Raw genomic sequence first — 20980 nt, forward strand, 5'->3', positions numbered from 1 at the left:
GAAATAATAATGTCAAAATTAATTTCAACAATTTTGGTGTTGCGTATTATCACTGAGGAAAAAAAGAGGGTGCGATTAACTTTTTCTACTCATAACTTTAACACTTTTTAGGTGTAAAAATATATCAACATTTTTTAATGTTAATTTTATACCTTTTTAAGAGTAAAATTAACACGAAAACGGGTAACTTTAACTCCTAATACACCTAAGAAGGGTAATATTTGCACCGATTTTGGATCAATACTGCAGGGTAAAATTAACATTTCCGAAATGTTATTGTAACTTTTTCGGATTTCTCTCAGTGATATCGAAGTTGTAAATATCTTGATTGAACTTTAAATTTGCAAAAAGAAATAAGAAAAACAAACAGTCTTGAAAACTGAACTCTTAATTCTGAGTTAGTCCTTTAAGCTTTAAATATTTAAATTACCCCTAAGCTGCACTTTACTCTCAGTTAGAGAAAGATTTTGAATTTTAAATTGTAAAACTTGCTTTACTCTTTAAGTTAAAAGTCAGACAGAGGACTAGCAAATCTAATAATAATAATAATAATAATAATACTGGTGGAAAGATTCCATAGGGGAACTAGGCCTTCCCGCAAGGGGAATTCGTAACATCCATTATTATTTTTTCTTATACGGGATGAGATTGCCAGTCCAATGCCACGAGAAAACAAGTACAGTGAAGCTCACTGGATGCAATTCGAACACCTTTAACGCCAGAAAAATTCCTGGTAACCTAAACCCGGGACACTTGCATCCCAGAGCGAGTGCTCTCACTTGACCCATTTAGTGCCCGTCTTTAAGATTTACCCGTCCCGTTAAACCCTTTACGGACGATTGGGTCACCGGTGACCCAAAAATGAAATCTTTCTCACGGCCATTTAAAGTCCTGTCTTGCTTCAAGAAGTCAGAAAAAAATGATTTTTTCTAACCACAAATTTTTGACTCTCTCGTCCTTAAAGGGTTAAAATCTACCCGCTCGCCCATAAAGAGGTCAAAAATTTTGGTTATTATAAAGGAAGTGCTCATAATTTTGGACAATGTGCTTATAAGTATCAATGTCCTAAATTTGAAGTGCAATATTTTCAATACAAATTGATTTTTTTGTACTCTCTTTTCAGAAGGGGTTTTTGAAAACTTGACAATCTGTTTATCGTCTTTGTTTTTACTAAAATTAATTAAAAATGAGTAAATATGTAGAGATAAATTTGACTCTAATTTTAGACACCTTGCTTGTAAGTTTGGACTCTTTGCTTATAATTTTGAACAACAAAATGTCAGAAGTAGTCATTCATTAAAGTGAGTTGACTCTTCAAGTACGCGCGGATTCGCGCATTCCCTGGCCTTTTCGGGAGTCTTTAAGGCTTTTCTCACTACAACTCGTTTGTAAAGATAATGCTCCTTAGTTTCTCCAAGCATTTATACAATCAATTTATCACAAAAGCTAAAACTTTATAAAATTTTGAGAAATAAAACACCTGTTTAAATTTACAGTTACAACTACAATTAGAGCTAGGGGACCAGACAAATTGAAAAAGGGCTGTGCATAAGTGCAAAATACTTAGTAGTCTGTAACACCAATACTCGTATAATTTAATGATGCAATTTTTTTTTAATTTTTATCAGTTTTATCATTAATAGGCATTAAATTATTTTTTAAATAATTTTACAGAGGCAAATTCTAAAAGGACTGTGATGAGATAATTTCTCACTCTACTCACAATTTTCTCGGATAAAACCGTATTCTGAAAGTTTACGAAACTATTTGTATAATTTTGGTAATATTTGAAAAATCCTCAAATTGCCACTCAAATCGCGGAAGTGTGATTTCGGTTATGAATCGGTTATGAATTACTAGTTAGTTATGAATTAGTAATTGAATCGGTTATGAATTAGTGAATTGTATTAAACCGCAAAATTCGTATTATCAATTTCAATTTTTAACGATAGTAAGCACCTTTCTTAATTTTTACTTTTTAATCCTTTACGATGTTTAGAGGATGGATCTCCCCTTCATAAACATCCTTGAAACGTCGTGAAGAATTAAAAAGTAAAAATCAAGAGAGGTTTATTTTTCCGTCTACTATCTGCTTACAACCCACCTCACAAAATCATTCAATTTTAATTATTCGCCTTCTATATTATTTTAGAAAGGTTTTCAGGTGATACAAAAATCAGTAGAGAATGGTTATAAATAGGTTAACATTAAAATGACATAATTGTGAAATGTTTTAACTCATTAGCATGAGCTCATTATAAAATTTCAGTTATCGATAAAATTGAATTTAAGAGAAGAACATAGAATTTATTGTTTGATATCCTTGAATTTCCATAAGAGTGTGCAATTTTAAATAGAATTCACAGCGCAAATGCTAAGATTGATAAAATAAATAGGGGAATACGCGCTACCTTCGAACGACTCAAGTTTCGTACAATTCAATTTTTTCTCTATGTTCTTTGTGGATTTCACCCATAGCTCTTTTCTGAAAATTTGAAGCATTAAACTAGGTATTAAAATATAATATTGTAATGGGCCAAATTCATTTAAAACACATTAAAAAAATGATTTGTGCAAATCATAAATCGTCCGAAGGTAGTGCGCTTTCCCCTATATATTCGACTGAAAATGTGAACAAGCATTATCTTTCTGTAAAGAATTTTCTCAGTAATTTATATCCTGTCACATATCATATTCCATCTATAGGACTTGGTATTATCTTGATGCGGTGAATACCACCGATTATATCATGCTACACTAATTATTAGATGAAATTCATAATCAGTCGATTTTGCACTGCTGCACCAGTAGATAAAGTATTACAATAGTTTTTATTTTTCTTTTTAAAACTTTACTACTCGTTTAAAGCCTTAACAATTTACTGCACGCACTATAATATTGGCAATTTACGCGTTTTTAGTTGCAAAGTTGAGGGAATATTATTACAATGGAGACACTGCGTGACTAATTGTAAATAAATGTTACAATTGGTCTCGCAATTGCATTCGTTCTAATTTGTGTGGATTTTATGCTCATACTTTAAATAAGTTCATTTTCCTGAAAATTAGTGCAAATAATATGACGTTCATGTGGAAAAAATTAAAGTTTAGAAAGAAAAATTAAAGTTTCAAAATGTAAAACACTTGTCAGAGCCACTTGCAGGAGAAAACAGTGCCCCCAAGCGGAAAAGAATTTGTCGACGTCAATGAATTCTTGGCAGTTTGTTAGTTTTTAATTCACAGTAAAAATACTTTCATTAAATTCACTTTTTAATTAGTCTAAAACACATTACTAAAAAATAAAGCCATTCAACTCTCTTAGTGAAAAATTATGTGAAATAGTAAAAGTTGACAAAGAATAATGCATTAAACTTTCATTAAATAAATCAAATGACTGTGAAATATATTTTAATTTATTGTTGGATAATGAGCTGGCGTGATGGACATTCTATGGGGACACTTCTGGTAATCGCTAGTGGAAATTTATTTCACCTCAAGAAAAAAAAACAAATTCTCTGTCTTGTCCAGAGCTTTCGGTCCGAATGTGGGCCTTCTTCAGTGGTCGACTAGACTATGTTTTTTGATTTCCTGAAAATAACGAACTTCAGGAAATCAAAAAACATAGTCTAGTTGACCACTGAAGAAGGTCTACATCCGGACCGAAAGCTCTGGGCAAGACAGAAAATTTGTTTTTCTTCTTGAGGTGAAATAAATTTCCACTGGCGACTACCGGAGGTGTCCCCATAGAATATTTTAATTTAATTCACAAATGATTTTTGCATGCTCTGACACTGAGAGATTGAAAAATTACAAATGTTCATATTCTGTCTCCCTTTGTAATTGAGTGCATGATTATAAAACAATTATGTTAAAAAATCGCATAAAATTGATGTGAAACTTATAATAAAACCATACTAACCAACAAACTGGCCTTCGAAAAATAGAGTCTGCCTTCTTATATTGGTTTCACTTTATTTATTTATCTATTTTATTTTATTAAGTGGATTACGGTATAGGGGAAGTGGGTCACCTTTGAAATTGGGATTTTTCACCTATTTTTAAATAAAATTGAGCCCTATCGTGATATAATTTAGCTGCAGAATTTTTTTTATTTTTGCGGCTATTAAAAGATAGCCGGACTTTCCGGTTTCTTTAGGCCCGGCTTCCAAATATTCATTTTCGTAGGGAGCGGCTGGGGATTCTGAGCGTGGAACTTCCATCACGCTGCTGGTTCGTCTTACCCTCTAAGTGAGGCTTGGGGTTTGTCTGATGACTGCCCCCCATTGACTACACCCGCCTCTAGGGTTTTTTCTGAAGGTCAGAAAAACAAACTATAAATACTACAAATAAGTAAATAAATAAAGAACATTGAAACATTACAAGATATTTCTTAGATCTTATCACAGATTTTTGTATCACAGTGAAAATGAGAAGCTAAATTACTTCTTGATATGGCTCGGTTCTACTTGATCATAGGAGAAATATCCCAATTTCAAATGTGCCTCACTTCCCCCTAGGCAGAAACCTCGTGAAATTTTTTATTAATAAATGGTAAGAAAACAATTTAGGGCAAGTTTTAACCAAACCTGAAGTTCTCCAAGATTTTTCTAACGTTTGTATTTTGCAATCCTATCATATCATTAGAGGGAAGTGCGGCACCTTTGAATTTCGAGCAGCCTTGAAATTGGGATTTTCCATATATTTTTAAAGAAAATTGAGCTTTAACTTAATATAATTTAGCTGCACAAATAGATTGAGAAGCTAAATTACATTATGATATGGCTCAGTTCCACTTCAACATAGGAGAAATATCCCATTTTCAAAGGTGCCCCACTTTCAAAGGTACCCCACTTCCCCCTAATCTGATTTATTTGTCTTTTATTAATTGAATTTATTTAAATGTATCGACTCATTTCAAGTAATTAATTGTTTAAGGTCCAGATTATGCAGTATTTTTATAATAAATAAAAATTAAATTTAGTCAGTATTTAAATAAAACTAAAATGATGATTTGTAAATACTATAGGGTCATGAAATATTCTTGCCAAATAGGTTATTAATAAGTTGTGAATTACCTGATCTGCTTCACTTTGAATTCATTTTGACTAATTAAATTTTTACTAATCATTATACTGATTGATTTTATTTTTACTATCAAATCTGCTAGTTTATTAACTAAATATGTTTACTACAGTTTTTATAATAACCCCTCTTTAAAATCATTTATCCATCTACCTAATAAACGGTAGGTTCTCCAATATTAAATAATAAGCAAAATTTTGCAACATAATTATTAATATGTGAAACATGATCGCGTACTTATAAACTTTCAGATTAGTTTAACTTTTCCTAAGACTCACATGAAACCTCGGATATTTTAATTACATGTGAACTTAAAGTAATGCTATGAGAAAGTTTGTTCCCAGTTTCATTATACGGAAATTTCTCAGTGTACATAAATTAATAATAACCTTGTGCAATGATTATAGAGAATTTTCATCAAAAGTTTTAAAGATAATATGACAGTTAAAATATAGAATTAATTGTATTTTCTACAAATTCATTTGTCATTGTAATTACTCATATTGACTACTTCTTCATCAATTTATCAATCTCAGTCTAATCCCATAAACCAATTAAAAACGTCTTCATCAAGGATTATGTAGGCAGCTTAAAATTCAAAACTTTATCCAAATGTCATGACTGTATTCACTTTGTTCTACCCACATTTCCAAAATTTTACCCTTAAAATTGATTTTTTGGGGGTATGTTCATCTCAGAAATACTTTGCAAGTGATTACCATAAATTTCGTGTAATTGAAATTAAGAATTGATGTAATAGCAATTTTGAGGGACTTTATGGGAATTGTTGATTGATGTTGTTTTTGATCGTAAATATTTTATTTATTTTCTCATTGTTTGTGGGTGTGGAATTGTTTATTGTAATGGCAAAAGTAACATAAAATAAATCTAAAGTACTTGGAGGATTTGCATCAAAATTCCAGTTCATAAAGTATCATGTTTTGTTGGTGATGATGATTCATTATATTTACAGAGAGTGTGTTAAATGTCGTCGTTCGTAGTGTTCTTGCAAACCATTTCAAATAGGGTTTTATGATTTTGCTCGAGAATGTGGGTTGAAATGATTGAAATTTCTGTCCAATAATGCTAATACATTTTCCTTGTTATACACTCATGTTAGTCATCCAAGGATGGATAAGTTTTCAACCGACTATATCTTGAGATCCAGAGAATAATATTAAAGACTATTAAGGATTAAACACATTCACCGACTGGTTAATATTGTCAAGATTCTGTAGTTTCTATTTTTCTTCAAAATTAAATTATAGTTTTATCTTAATCGACAAATATATTTTCAGATAATAAAACTAAGACTCAGTGTGTCGTGTGTCTTAGCTAAAACTCACAAACTATCAAGAAAACGCAACATAGTACATATTTTTCTTTCTGTACCTCAGTAAGGACGAATTTTCAAAAACTTTTAACTATTTAATGTTATTTTTCTACAGAGAAAAAAAATTCTGTAAAATTGTTCGTAAATATTTGTGAAATTCCATTATATAGGGGTGTTACGAAATGCTCGTAATTCTTAGAACCCACAAACAAGTTCGTAAACGTATGTACTATTTTATAAACATTGTTCGTAATATGATCACTTGACAAGCATTTTTTATACTTTTAAAAACATTTGTTCGTAAAGATTCGTAAACACACAAATATTTCCGTAAAATTTTTGACAGACAAATAAAAATTTACGAACAATTCACAAAATTTTATGAACATATTTGATTGCTTACGAATATTTACAACCAAGTGCTTGTAAAACAATAAGAAATGCTCAACAAGTGATCCTGATCGTGCTACGAACAATGTTTGTGAAAAAATTACAAACATTTACGAACTTGTTTGTGAGTTATACGATTTGCGAACATTTCGTAAGTTTCCAATAGGAATTCACCAGCATTTACGAACAATTTTACTAAATATTTTTTTCTGTGTAAATAGTCAGTGTTTTGTGTAACAGGTGAGTCATTCACTTTCTAAAGAGTGAAGCATTAAAAACATTTTATACAACAAGGTTTTTATATTGGTCCTTCATCACAGATTGCTGACTTGTGTCTATGCTATAGTTTAGTAGAAATTATATAAAATGTAATAAAAACACTACCAAGACGTAGTCTGGCTATTTTCACTCATACGAGTAGATTTTAAGTGTGTTGTAGGGTGGAGTCTACACTTATGGAAGTTATACACTTATGGACAGCGTGCAAAAATCTTAAGTTCTTACGTGAAACAGATTTCGAAAACTTATAAAATTATTAGTTTATGATGTAATTAACAATTCTTTTGACTTTTCAAAATCTGTTTAACGTAATAACTTAAGATTTTTGCGTTGTCCATAAGTGTGTATAACATCCATAAGTGTAGACTCCACCCTAGTCCATTTCCGTTATTTATTGATTATTTATTTTTTTAATTATTGACAGTTTGATCTTTTTTTAGGTTTTTTATTGGACAGGATATCGGTCAAAATAGGCCTAAGGCCTATGACCTGAGCAATGGGATTAAAGGGGTGGGAAAAAAACCAAACCGAGACACACACCATAATGCAAATATTCAATAAAATTAGTATATTGTTACCTTTCTTCCTGATTTAAAAGAGAATATTAATGCTTTCGTAATTACTCATCATTAAAAATATTTAACAGCTTTGGATGAAATATTTAAAGTACCAGATAGTAACATACGAATTACAAGAATAAGATAAAGTGCCCTCAAGTCGACCGGTTCCTCGACTCGACCGGTGGTCAATATTTGAATGTTTGATGGTGAATTTCTATAAAATTGCCACTGATTCATATTTATTTATGGAATAATTGACCTATTAATGTTAGATTATACGCCAAACGTTAGTGCAAATATAAATTAATTAAATAAATAACTCTACCGGTCGAATTGAGGAACCGGTCGACTTGAGGACACTTTACCTTACAATTGATAAACGTTTGTGGTATATGTCTTAGATAAACTTGAAATATTTTCTTGTCAGTCTCCTTACTTTCCTTTTTAAGGATTTTTTAAAAAAAAAATTAAAGCGTTTTCTGTTAGAAATTTAATATATATATTATATAAAGAAGATTAAGTCAGCCACCGTGCTACAGACTTTTGGCTTGTACGGTAAGTGTCTTTGCTATATATTTGCGGTGAACATTCTTGGCATGAAAAATGCACATATTTTTTCTAGTTTATTCATTTTTTGTATCTTTTAACCTTGTATCCAACTAACGAAAAAAAATTGCAAAAATTAAAAAAAAATACTTTTACTATTTTGACATGTATTTGACGGACAGTGTGTATCAGTCATAATATAGAGTACATTATTTTGAGAGAATAAGGAGAGAAATGTGTCTATGCCATTGCCATAAGATGCTCAACATAGACAATTTCCTATTCGGTTGAACTTTTCTCACAGCGAAAACTTTACCAGAGAAACGAGTATACTACAAATGTGTGTGGTTGTCGAGAACTCTTTGCCCAACAACATAAATTGTAGCTTTAATATTTTGTTGTGAGAGGGAACAAAACAGGGACATTAGAGTGATAAACATGAGGAATTTTCTTACCTCACCGAAAATTGTCTCTATATTCTTGTATTTTTTCAGTTTATCCTCAATGTTTTTACAGGAAAAATATGTAACGGAAATCTCAATACACAAATCCACAAGAACACTTAATCCGTTGATACTTTTGCATTAATTATGAGCACAATATTAAGTACATCCATGAACAGGTATATCCACAATAATCAATCAATTTGGCACACTTTTGCACGACATAAAGCACCCCTAGGTGCAATCCCACTTAATGTTTTTGACTTTAATCACTCACTCATTCCAACACCCTCAATCAACTGCAGAACCTACGAGGACACATTAAGAACATACACGCTGAATTATGAATGACAAGCACACAAGCAATTTAACACTGGAGTTTCAACAGATGACACTGAATACATTTCCTTTTTTAAAATTCATATCCACTTATTTGAATCATCGTTCCACTGCACTAAAATCCCATGAATCCTTATTCATAGACTGTGTCAGCACAAAGACAGGCTTTCAAGAACTTCTTCTACACTTCGAAACAGCACCCAAAAGTTACTCCGTCATCTACTCGCAACAGCCCGCTCCTCATTCAATCCGAAGATCAACTGGATGGAAAAGCTCTCACGGCACTCAAAGCAACTTTACTCCAAAATTTCGCGCGCATTTGCTGAGTGAATTTTCTGTGCGTGAGCTTTCTCTTGGGAGCCAAACAGTTCCTCACCATCCAAATATTACCACGATTGCTCCTGAAATGAAGAGAGAAAGGAGAATGTCAATCATTCTTGCAAACTTCTTCTCAAAGTAAATCAAAACATGATTTTGATAGTCGAAACTAAAGTTGAAAAGTAAAAATTATATTCAATCAGTGAAAGAACAATTTCCAAAATTGAGTTCTGCGAAATAAAATTTCACAAATATAAAACTTTAAATTATTTCTCAACTAGTTAATCATAAAATGATTCTGACTTATCATAAACGCTTATGAAATAGTTTCTGCTTGCAGAATTTTATAGATCTGTTTTACCTACGATATATACATCCTTATATTTGAAAAATTAAATTTATATCAAACTATATAAAACAACCCTTTGCTTAGGATTTTAGAGGGAGCATTGCAAATCAAAAGAAAATGCTTCTATACATATAAAACCCTCTAGGAATTAATATGGCACTTCTTGGTGGTAACCCTTTAACCAAAGACTTTTCTACCCAATTTCAGAATACGGGATCGCCGAGTCCTGTGCTCTGGTTAAACGGGTATGAAGTTTTTGGGGTTAATGACAATGACGTAGGGGCGTGTGGTGCATAGAGTAGTGGCCTTTAACCAAAAACATCTTCCTGACTGCTATCGTATCGGATGATCTATCCCTTTAGCTGAACAAAGGACTATAGTGACTGTTCAACCGAATGGCCTTCATGCCTTATTCCGGAGTTAGACCTCGCCTAGAAAGATGTTGTAGTGAGATTACTGCCATGCTGGGTAACGGGCTTGAAACCTTCAAGGGCTGCAAGAGGTAGGGGTGCATGGACGACTTGTCTTAGGGTTACAGGTCTCTAGGACGAGTTCAAATCAAGTGTTCCCTGACCTGTGACCAGTCCCGATTAAACTGAGAGGCCGGAATAGATACCCTGCCCACCAATGGTCCCCGGAATTGAAAGCCCATGTTGAGAAATGAATCGGCCGGGCGTTTGGTTCCGATGAGATGGTATATAATGAATTTTGGTCTTAATGGCTCCGGCACACCTTTTAGATCAGGAAAATTTCATAAAGTCGAAATTCAAAAGCCTTTCTTTCTCACGTGTTTTGCATATGATTATCTCATTCTTTCTCACTGATTGATTGAGCTAAATTGAATTTGAAGTGATCTTTAATAGAAGAAGAAGAGTGCCAGAGAATGAGATAGAAATATGCAAAACGTGTGAGAAAGAAAGGGATCCGAATCTCGACTTCATGAAATTTTCCTGATCTAAAAGGTGTACCGGAGCCAAAAACAATTATTGATGATATAAATGAAAAGCTGTTGATATGATCTTGGTGGTAATATGTTCTAGTCTAAACTGAAAATTACAAAAAAGAGTTGTTTGAAGGCCAGATTGATCGATGCGAGAGTTATCCGTCTCTTTTGGAGGACTGATGAATTATTACGATATTATGGTGAAATATTATCTAAAGCCCTTTATATCAAAGGCTCTTGGCCTCTAGTTGATGAGCGAAAGGCAAATAGTAGTTCATCATACTAACAATCACTTCCAAGAAGTAGGGGAAAGTGGTCTGCCTTTAAATGCGGCAGCCTTTGCTCATTTAATTTTCTCTCTCATTTCCAAAAGCAAAAATTCTCGTTTGTTAATCGAAGTTAATAGAAAATAGTTAGTTGTCTTGACTATAGTTTAGAGGAAAGGGTTTTTGCTTTGGAAAATAAGAGAAAAATTGAAATATTCAAAGGCTGTCGCATTCAAAGGCAGGCCACTTTCCCCTAAGTCTAACTCGGCACAAGAAAGAGTTAAGTCCAAAGTATAAGATACTTTGCTTTGGTACTTCCTCTTCTCTGAATTTGTTTTAGATTGGGTACAATGGGCTAATTTTGAACAAAATCTAATTTTAATTTCTGAGATTAACTCAAAATTCAAAATGAATTTAAAAAAAGATCAAGAAGAAGTCAATCTAAATCAGTACCGAAGTTTTGAAATTCAAAATTACATTCACTTCTAAATTAATTTATATTGTACCCTAATGTAGAAATGAACAGTAACATTATTAGTTAGCAAGAAATTAAGTTTCGTCAGTATTAAATTTTGATCTTCAAAAGTAGCGAAAGCAAATTTTAACACACAGAAAATAATGAATTTTTCATTTCACCTTAAATTATTTTACATATTAACTGGATAAAACATTTTTTAGTAAAGATTTAAGACTCTTGCTGAGTGCTTTTTGGGTTTTAATTTTTTTGTTGTAGCACTCTACAAATGTTCTATCATTAACCCTTTAAGGACGAGAAGGTCAAAAATCGAGGGTCAGAAAAAATAATTTTTTTTAACTTTTTAGAACAAAATACAGCTTTAGAAGGCCGTAGGAAAAATTTCATTTTAGGGTCACGGGTGACCCAATCGTCCTTAAAGGGTTAAAATGCCGAGGAATCGCACTACACAGAAAGAAATAGTTTGTAAAATTGTTCGTAAATGTTTGTGAAACCCTGTGGCAGACTTACGAAATCCTCGTGAATCGTATAACCCACAATCAAGTTCGTAAAATTTTGTACTTTTTCCATAAACATTGTTGTTGTAAAATGATCATTTGACGAACATTTTTTGTTGTTTTACAAACAATTGAAATTTTTTGAATTTTTCCAGTTGAATTTTTCCAGATCTAAACTAAAATAATTTGTAATACACTACACATTTCGAAACTTTAATTAGATTATATTAAATTTTGTCCGAAATCATTCTGACGGTGATAGTTCTCTTAACAGTTCTAATTGTTTATAACAGTTTGTAAAATTTCCAACCATTGCCAAAAATCTAAACTGGTTGCATACAAAGTATGTTAAGCTTAATTTACAAATAAAATGCTTATAAATTATGAAAAATATAAATTTCGCTCTTTTGTACGCTAATAGCTTAATACCTTAATGAACTTAAAATTTTATTCAATAAAAAAAACATTTCGTTTAAAGTATAATGTCGTTTTTAAAGTATAATATCGTTTTAAAGTATAAGGTTACTACATCAAATACTGAAAAAACTCTTTTTTTAAAGCTTGTTGCCCTAAAGTTTCTAGCCAAGACGAATAAAACTAAAAAAAACTCTGACAAGAATATAATACTTCGACAGATCTCTAACAATAGAGTCCTCAACTAAATACTGGTAATGTTCTTTTATCTGATAAAAGTTTTTATAATAAAAATTTGATTTATTCGAAATAAGTCGTCAACGGATATGGACTTATTAAAAGGGTGAATTATCGAAGACCTGAATCTGATATCTCTAATCGTTTGCTCTACCCCCTGAGGACAAATTGGAAAAAAACTGTACACAAACTATATTGTTCTGTCTCTCTTTCTGTTCGAATAATCTTAGCTAAAATTAGCTTCAACTTTCATAATCCATATGATCCCTAAAAGATTAAGGAAATATTAAGATTCTAGAGATATGTAAACATATCGCAAATATATTCAATGGATAATTAAATGAATGAAAAACGTGTGCTGTCGATAAGAGTTTTATATGTCAGAAACTTCCTCTGCAATATTGCCATGGTGATGTGTGATTGTAAATTTCTCATGGTAAGATAGAAGCTCAAGATTCTGTGCAAAAGAGCAATTTCTTTGTTTGCACGCCTCTAACATGGTGACAAATAGTTGGAGATTGCATGGATATTGTGCACCATCAGCCAAAATATAACAAAGGAATGCGATTCATCCAAATCACCCAAGAAATTTCACCAAGACAATCAGATTACAACTTTCTGTGTACCCCCAAAATTCTCCATCTGCATTCATATGGAAGCCTTGAGTTTGTTTATTTCAACTCTAGGGATGTACTAGTTAAGGGTTAAAGAATAAAATTTACATTTTACCACTAAAGAGTCAGATCTTCATCCTCCTAAAATGCAATTTACACTTTACAGAGACATTTAATGCCAAAAAGTTGTACAAAATCTCAAGGATATAATCTGAGAAATTCCTTTGAAACAAAATTATACATAGAATTTTTGGTTAAAAGAACATAAATATTCTCAATGCAATTTCAACTTCAGCACATTAATTCTCCTTGACGGCAGGAGACACTTCTTTTTATCATTAGCTGCATAATTTGCACATAAGAACTCTTTCAGCAAACTTGAAAATTGAAGTCAATGTGAATGTGTAACGCTGTCCATACTGCACTTCAACTACGAGTACCATACAGAACTTAAAAAAAAAGTTTATTAAAACTATAAAATTCCATGTACATTTTACTTGAAATACAAGAAGACTAACTTTGAAGATTTTCAATTCAAAAAGAAATGTGATTTTTTTCTTGTCACACTCTGCACTGGCTTGAGGAAGAGCTTTTTCGTGCTAAGATTACTTGTAACTATATTTATTTTCTCCATTTTCCAACCATACATATTGTGTACTTGTTGTATTGCATTTCTAAGTATGCAATCGTTCCATTTCTCAGATTTCCCATTTGACATAGAACTGTAATTAAATTATTCCCGTACAAGAGGTGCAGAAGTTCGGGAAGGAATTTAAAAAAAATCGTTGATTTAAAATACTATTTGTAACTATTTTGTTAAATAATAATCCTAAACAAAATTATTATAATTCACTTACAATTAACATCTATGATGGCTGCATATAGAACGAAAAACTCTTTATTATCTCTTTGCCGCAACTTACTTAACACGGATGGCAGAGCGTCCTAGTTTTGTAGAACGCTCGAACTCACGAGATAGATCTTTCCGTGAATTATTTTTTCGCATGGCTTTTTGGCACTTACTGGTTAACTGACGAATAAATTAATTAATGAAATCAGAAAAGCATTTCAAAATCAAAAATAGAAAAGGAATGAATATTTTAGGATGAACTAGCATGAGTTACAAGCATAAGGATAAGTAAGAAATGCAAATACGATAAAGATAGTCATTTATAGATACTTTGCCAATTCATTACTCATTTCAAGCCATTTCTAAAAAATCTAAATTTAACCAAATCGGTTGAAAAATAGGCCCTCTAGACTGGACTCGCCCTCTTTCAAAATTCAAGACGGCGAGTTTTGAGGTCATAGGTACGTTTGGACGTAATGTTCGTGTGAACTACGTCCAAAGCACATCCAAAAATAAAAGAAATTGTAGGATCCGTTCCTAAAATGAAACAAAAAAACATGGTTTTAGAGGTTTTAAAAGGGATGGATGGGAGTGGAATGAAATGAAGGTCATAATAATGATCTTTGTATCGACTTATGTGGGTGCCTTGAAAACCGGACATTCATATCCCTTACCATTTGGCCTCAAGTAACAAGCGTACTGACAAAAAAAATATTTTAAAGAAAAGCTAGGTAATTACGGGTACTTTACCGACTCCTTACATATTGTGGTTAATGCAGTCACGTTGTAAATTTCAAGACCTTTCCAAAAAATCCAAATTTAATCTAAATGGTTGAAAAATAGACCCTCAAATTAGTAAAAACATTTTCCTTCAAAAATTCAAGATGGCGATTTTCTTAAGTCATAGGTATATTTGGACGAAATATTCACTTGGACCACCATGTCCAAAATATCCAAAAATTTAAAAAAAATCGTAGGAGCCGTTAAAAAAACGAAAAAACATGGTTTTGTAGGGTATGAGGAAGAGAAGAAAAAACTTCTGGGGATATTGTTTTTTTTTATTGGGGGTCACCGAAGATCGCAAGTTGATATCTCTTACTGTTTAAGCTCCAGGTCTGTGACAAGTTGAAAAAACCGTCGATTAACTGCTTTTTCTTTGAGTTCGAGCAGTAATTAGTTAGAGATAACGCTGTTTTTTTTTATTTTTATTGAACCACGTGACCCCTTAATCGAATAATAAGTATTAATTAATGAGATAATAAATATTAATTTACTATCCCAAAATTTTACATTCTTAAAAGCTATACATATGTGAAATTGCCATACCCTCTCCTATAATCAATGTTATGAAAGATAATAAAAAGTTTGTTTCTGAAATTGAATTTTTGTAATTCATATCACATAAAAAAAACCTTCTAACTATTCAATTCAAATGAGTTATGTCACATCAAATCTATGAGAGATTTGACTACAACTGACTTATGACAACCAAAGTATTTTTTTTTATTATTCTACAATGCCCTTGTCCTGATTCAGAGAAGTTGTAAAAATTTTTAATACTTTTACCCAATAAAAACAAATATTCTGGGGCTAGTAATAATTGTCGTGCTCGTTAATTAGTGAACCAATTATTCAATTTTACTCACTTTCGTTGCAGTATTGGTAATTTGCCGAGCAGTGTAATTACAATAATTATAGTTAACAGGGACACGAGAACGATTCTATAAAAATCTATGTAACTCTCACTGGCTACAGCATTTCTTTCTTCACTTGACCAATTTCTACTCTATACTAGCTTGATATTCTCTACTGTCATGAAATATAGCTATAAAACTTTTTTTCTTTTTTGGAATATTTGAGAAAAATTACGTTGGAGTGATTAAACTATAAGTAGCCCCGTAATTATAACTATACCAGACACTCTATAAAATTTTATGGCACAGTTTATGTGTCTCTACTTTTTTTGTAATATTAATAATTTCCTTGAAAAATTCCATGCTCTAGGGAAATATTAAAAGGGTCTCTTAAAATACAGAAAGAATATTAATTTTGTACGGAACCAAATGATATACTGTTTAGAGGAAGTTGGGGCAGTTCACGCATGCATGATCAATATATGTGTATTATATACGTATATATGTGGAAATAATCGTGTAGTAGGACTGTTGAGCCTAGAGGAGTTGGAAGGAAAAAGTCCGTCCTGAAGAAGACTTTTATGGTACTAATCACTGTTCAGCTAGGGTGGTAACTTTGAGGGGTGCTAAGTTACGATATCGCTATAGTTTCGCTAAATGAAGTTGACAGTGCTCAACGAGTTATTCCGAAGGCACAATCGAATCGGCTCCTCAGTCGGTCTTCACTAGCGAAGCGAGGAGGTCTCGCGGCTCTCTTGGAATGAGCAATGGGCTTACTCCCGGAGGCAAGCGATGAAGTGTGTTCCAACATGTTCTGGTGTGGGGCCTGTAGCATTCATGCTAGAATTGGTTATATTTAATTTATGAATGACCTGCCAAAAGCTTTTCCCTCGTTTTGCTATTGAAGTAGGTAACCAGCGCTAAGACGGCAGTGAACATGGAAAACTACACAGTTTTTCGCCATAAAAAAATTTTACTTCTAATATTTTTTCAGTTAAAAAGAATTAAATTTAATATAACTATTTATTAATATTCTCACATGTTCAAAGTTTTAAAATCTTAAGGGAAAATAAAAGAAATGAAATTTTGAAAACTCTTTAAAATATACTTATAAATTAAGGTAAGTGTGCCAATTTTCGGCATAATTGCTTGCAAGCGCTAAATCCTTAAGTTCTAAATGTAATATTTTTAATACAAACTAATTTTTTTTGTTATTTTTTTAAGGAGTGTTGCTTCAAACCTTGTAGATAGTTTATTGTCTTTATTTTCTTCAAAACCATTCTTAATGCATTTTAAAATGAATAAAAATGTAGACGTAGCTTTGGTGCCCTATTTCGGCCACCTTCATTCTCATAGTTCCTTGCCCTTCAGGAATTCTTCCAAAGTCTTTTTCACATCATCTCGATCGCAGAATGGACAGTGTTTGCTATTATTTTGCATTTCATAATCTCTAGATTATGAAAAAAATTAAAAATTCATAGAATTTTGAGGAACAAAAGAGGTAACCGAAAGTGCAAGCTGGCCGAAATTTGATACACTTATGCTCTTGACAAACTTACGACTTAAGCCGAGAGACGACTTAGTGAAAAATTATGGAAATATAGTATGACCATTATTTCTAATAATTCTGTCGGCTAATTCTCAGGTCTGTCAAGGCCCTTACCCTAGCAGGAGATATCAATTTTGAAAAAATAATTTTAAAGAGCTTATTTTAGAGCTTTTTGAATCATTTAAATCTGCTTGCTAAATACGAATCTGTTATCAATATTCTGCTAGCTTTACATACAAATATATATTACAATTTGCTCTAAGAATGGTCAATACTTGCTGCAGTATTTTTTCTAATCTCCTTAAAAATGTGTCAGGTTGTTTTAGGGAGCTCATGAAAATAAAGCTAATATATTTTCCCGCATTTTGCCACACATTCTTCTAAAGACATGTTTCATATTAGGAAGCTAGATAAAATATAATTATGTCTTTAAGATCTACCCTTCAATAAAAGGATTAAAAGTTTTGGTTCTACTAGGGGAAGGTCGTCTGCCTTCAAACGAAAAATGGAGTTCCAAATTTAAGATTTTTTTCTAAAGAATCCACAAAATGGATTTTATTTTCTACTACACCAAAAAATTCTCTTGTTCATTCGGCGTATATGTATAATTACCTTATTTAGCACTCGCAAGTCCTCAGTTTTTCCTTCTGAGGAAATTAAAAAAGTGATGTCGATTTGTATGAAGGCAGCTGGCATAGTCTGCCTTTAAACGCGAAGCAGCTACCTTTAAATTTTTTTTTCACTGAGAATATTGAATCAATAAAACTAAATGGGCTATAAATGATTATGCTGAAGCCTAACGCACTCACTAAAATCATCACTGCAGTCAAAAGACATTACACAATAACTTTTCTTCACATTTTTCTGAAGCACTGTTTTGCACTTGAAAATTTGGAAGAAAAAGCCATTGAAGTTGACAATTGTCAACTTGAAACATCCCGGCCGGAGCAAGATAGCAGGTTATAAGTATTTGTATGACGTTCGTCAGAGAAAAGTAGGAGTTCGATTTCACATGTTTTGATGTATGGAAAGATAGGATTTAAAGGCACACGACATTAGCATTTAAAGGCTGCTGCAGGGTGATATTTGCAAATTTTTTGCCACCCACAAAAATTGTGTCATCTGAACCAAAATGTATTAACAGAAATATTAAGCCTGATTAACCTTCTATGTGTCACAATGGAAGATTTATTTGTAAAATGATTTTTACTATGAAAAATCACATGATTTGTGGAACATCAAAATTACAGTTTAGAGCTCATTTTCATTTTTTTTTGATCTAGCATCTAGGAAATAGGAGCTAGGCTCTCCATTTTTTGATGATTTGTGAGGATGATGGATAGCTACCTAATAGTTAATAGAATATAATTTATGCTTTTGAGAACAACGAAAAAATCGCAACATTTGAAGGCTGCTGCATTTAAAGGCAGACGACTTTCCCCTATACAGTTTTATTTTTAGATACCGACATTAATTAGATAGATTTAAGAAGTTCAACTTCAAGTAAGATTTTAAAAAGCTTATGCTATCTTTGTGTGCGAAATGCCAAGCTGAATTAAATCAATTCTCAAATGTTTCAGAACTAACTCTTCACTTCACTTGTCAGGAAAAGTTGTCGAAAAATCCATTCAGATGGTCAAATTAAATAACTACAAATATTTTAACAGACACTAAACAGATTTTCTTTCCATTTTTCTCTTTTTGATAACTCAATACCGAAGTTTCGTCAAAATAGAAAGCTCCGTGTACATTTAAGTGAATTGACAAAGTTTGTGAATTACGTATAACTGAGCTTTTACGTGTGTTATTTTGTGCACAAAAGTTTTGTTGGATGAGTGCTAAAGAAGCGCAACAACAACCCCATGCCAATCTTTAATGGGTGGTGGGATGTTGATAAAAATGAACAACACTTTGAGGGATGGTTTTCATAATGTCAGTGAGAAATGGAAATAATAGAAACATTCATAGTACAGGCACCAGGCGTCTCCATCGAAATGAAAAATAATGTCCAAAATGTGTGGGTGTCCAATACTGATACACCTTGTATCGTCTCACGTATCCAAATATAGCACTTTGGACGACTTATTGCATTACATTTGAAAAATTTTATCGCACAACATGGTATTGACACATTGACAAATTTTTAGCAAAAGTGAGAACTTTTTTTTGGCATCAAACAGCCGATAAAAAAGCCAGCAGCACTCTTTCGGCCTGGCTTGTAAAATGAGTGATATGGGCACTAGCACTACCAATCTGTAAATTTATCCCTCCCCAATCCTCAATACACTGGTGTGAAAAATTGCAGGAATTAATTAAATAAAACTGCATTAAGCACATTTGATCACACCATGGGCATAATTAATTAATTTTTTGCACTGTGGGGTATACAAAATGAAATAATGTCGAATTTCCATAAAGGATTGCCAGTTGTGATAAAATACATATTCAGATATTTATTTGATTTTTTTTAAAGACAATTTATATGTATAAAAAATTATGTCCTATTCATTTTGCTGGAAGTTTTTTATTTCGAATTCATTACCTGAAATAATAGTATTTAAGTTACGCATTTACATTGGCTAAAAACCAAACCACGCCCCTTGAAATATTTACACTCAAAAACGTTACATAATTTAGAATAAATAATTAATAATATAATTTAGAAGCCATAGGACAAGGAAAACACTAATTTTAGTAAATAACTATAGAGAAACTGTAAGAAGGGATGGGAAAGCGTCCCAGGCGAAGTGCTCGAACTTGTGACCTCTAGATATTATACCTCAAAAGTACTTTCGCATCATTTACCGTTTACCGGTTCTCAAGAGACTTAAACCGATTTGTAAATCACTCGAAAGATCCCACAAAATAATTTTAAGAGTAATAAAATTGATTTCCGGACAAAAATTTCTTATTATCTGTTCATAACCGGTTGATTACCGGTTCACTACCGATTTGAACGGATTTATAAATCACTCAAAACATTGCCCAAAATAACTTAAGACTAATATAATTGAATGTCGAATAAAAATTAGTTTTCGGTTATGAACTGGTACATTACCGGTTCGAAATCGAATAGAACCGGTTCTGAAAAAAAATTTCATAATTGTTCATAAATGTTTGTTAATTCTCATTAGGGACACGCGAAATGTTCATAAAGCGTATAACCGATTAATAGATTCGAAAGTTTCAACTTGATCAAAAATTTTGTTCGTAACATGATAACTTAACGACCATTTTTGTTCTTTTATTTCTAAAGACATTTTCTTAAAAGTGATTTCGGCAAGGCAAGTTATTTTGATTTATTGATATCATTTATTCCTATCTAACTTCCCCTCCTCCCATGAGGCCATCGCCGTCTTATCTTTGATTTTAACCCTTTAAGGATATGAGAGGGTAAAAAATTGGGGGTCAGAAAAAAAACACTTTTTTTACTTTTTAGAGCAAAACGTGACTTTAGAAGACCGTACACTGAGAAAAACGGGGGTGCGAATAACTTTTTTTCTTACAACTTAAACACTTTTTAGGTGTAAAAATATATCAACATTAACATGGAAAAGGGTAACTTTAATCCCTAATACACCATAAAAGCATAATATTTACACCGCTTTGGGATCAATATTGCAGAGTATAATAAATATTTCGGAATGCTATTTTAACTTTTTCGGATTTCTCTGTCAGTGTAGGGAAAAATCAATTTTCGGTCACCCAATCGTCATTAAAGGGTTAAGCTTCAGAATGAATGTTTTAATGATTAGGGAAGGCAGAAAACGCGACCTGACAACGAAAATAGCTGAATAATGTTACTTAGCGTAGATATTTACCGTGTTTTATAACATGCCAATTTGATGATAATGATCATTTTT

At 32.1% G+C, this 20980-nt stretch overlaps 1 protein-coding gene across 1 annotated transcript in view; it reads right to left on the reverse strand.

The window, feature by feature from the left end:
- The window catches only part of LOC129807120 (uncharacterized), a 443550-nt gene that overhangs the window by 318840 nt on the left and 103730 nt on the right, over nucleotides 1-20980 (reverse strand). The window contains exon 2 of the mRNA XM_055856165.1: nucleotides 8645-9372. The gene's annotated coding sequence lies outside the window, so the exon portion shown is untranslated. The remainder of the gene's footprint in view (nucleotides 1-8644; nucleotides 9373-20980) is intronic.

The sequence above is a fragment of the Phlebotomus papatasi genome, chromosome 3 (genome assembly GCF_024763615.1).
Source record: "Phlebotomus papatasi isolate M1 chromosome 3, Ppap_2.1, whole genome shotgun sequence".
Lineage (NCBI taxonomy): Eukaryota > Metazoa > Arthropoda > Insecta > Diptera > Psychodidae > Phlebotomus > Phlebotomus papatasi.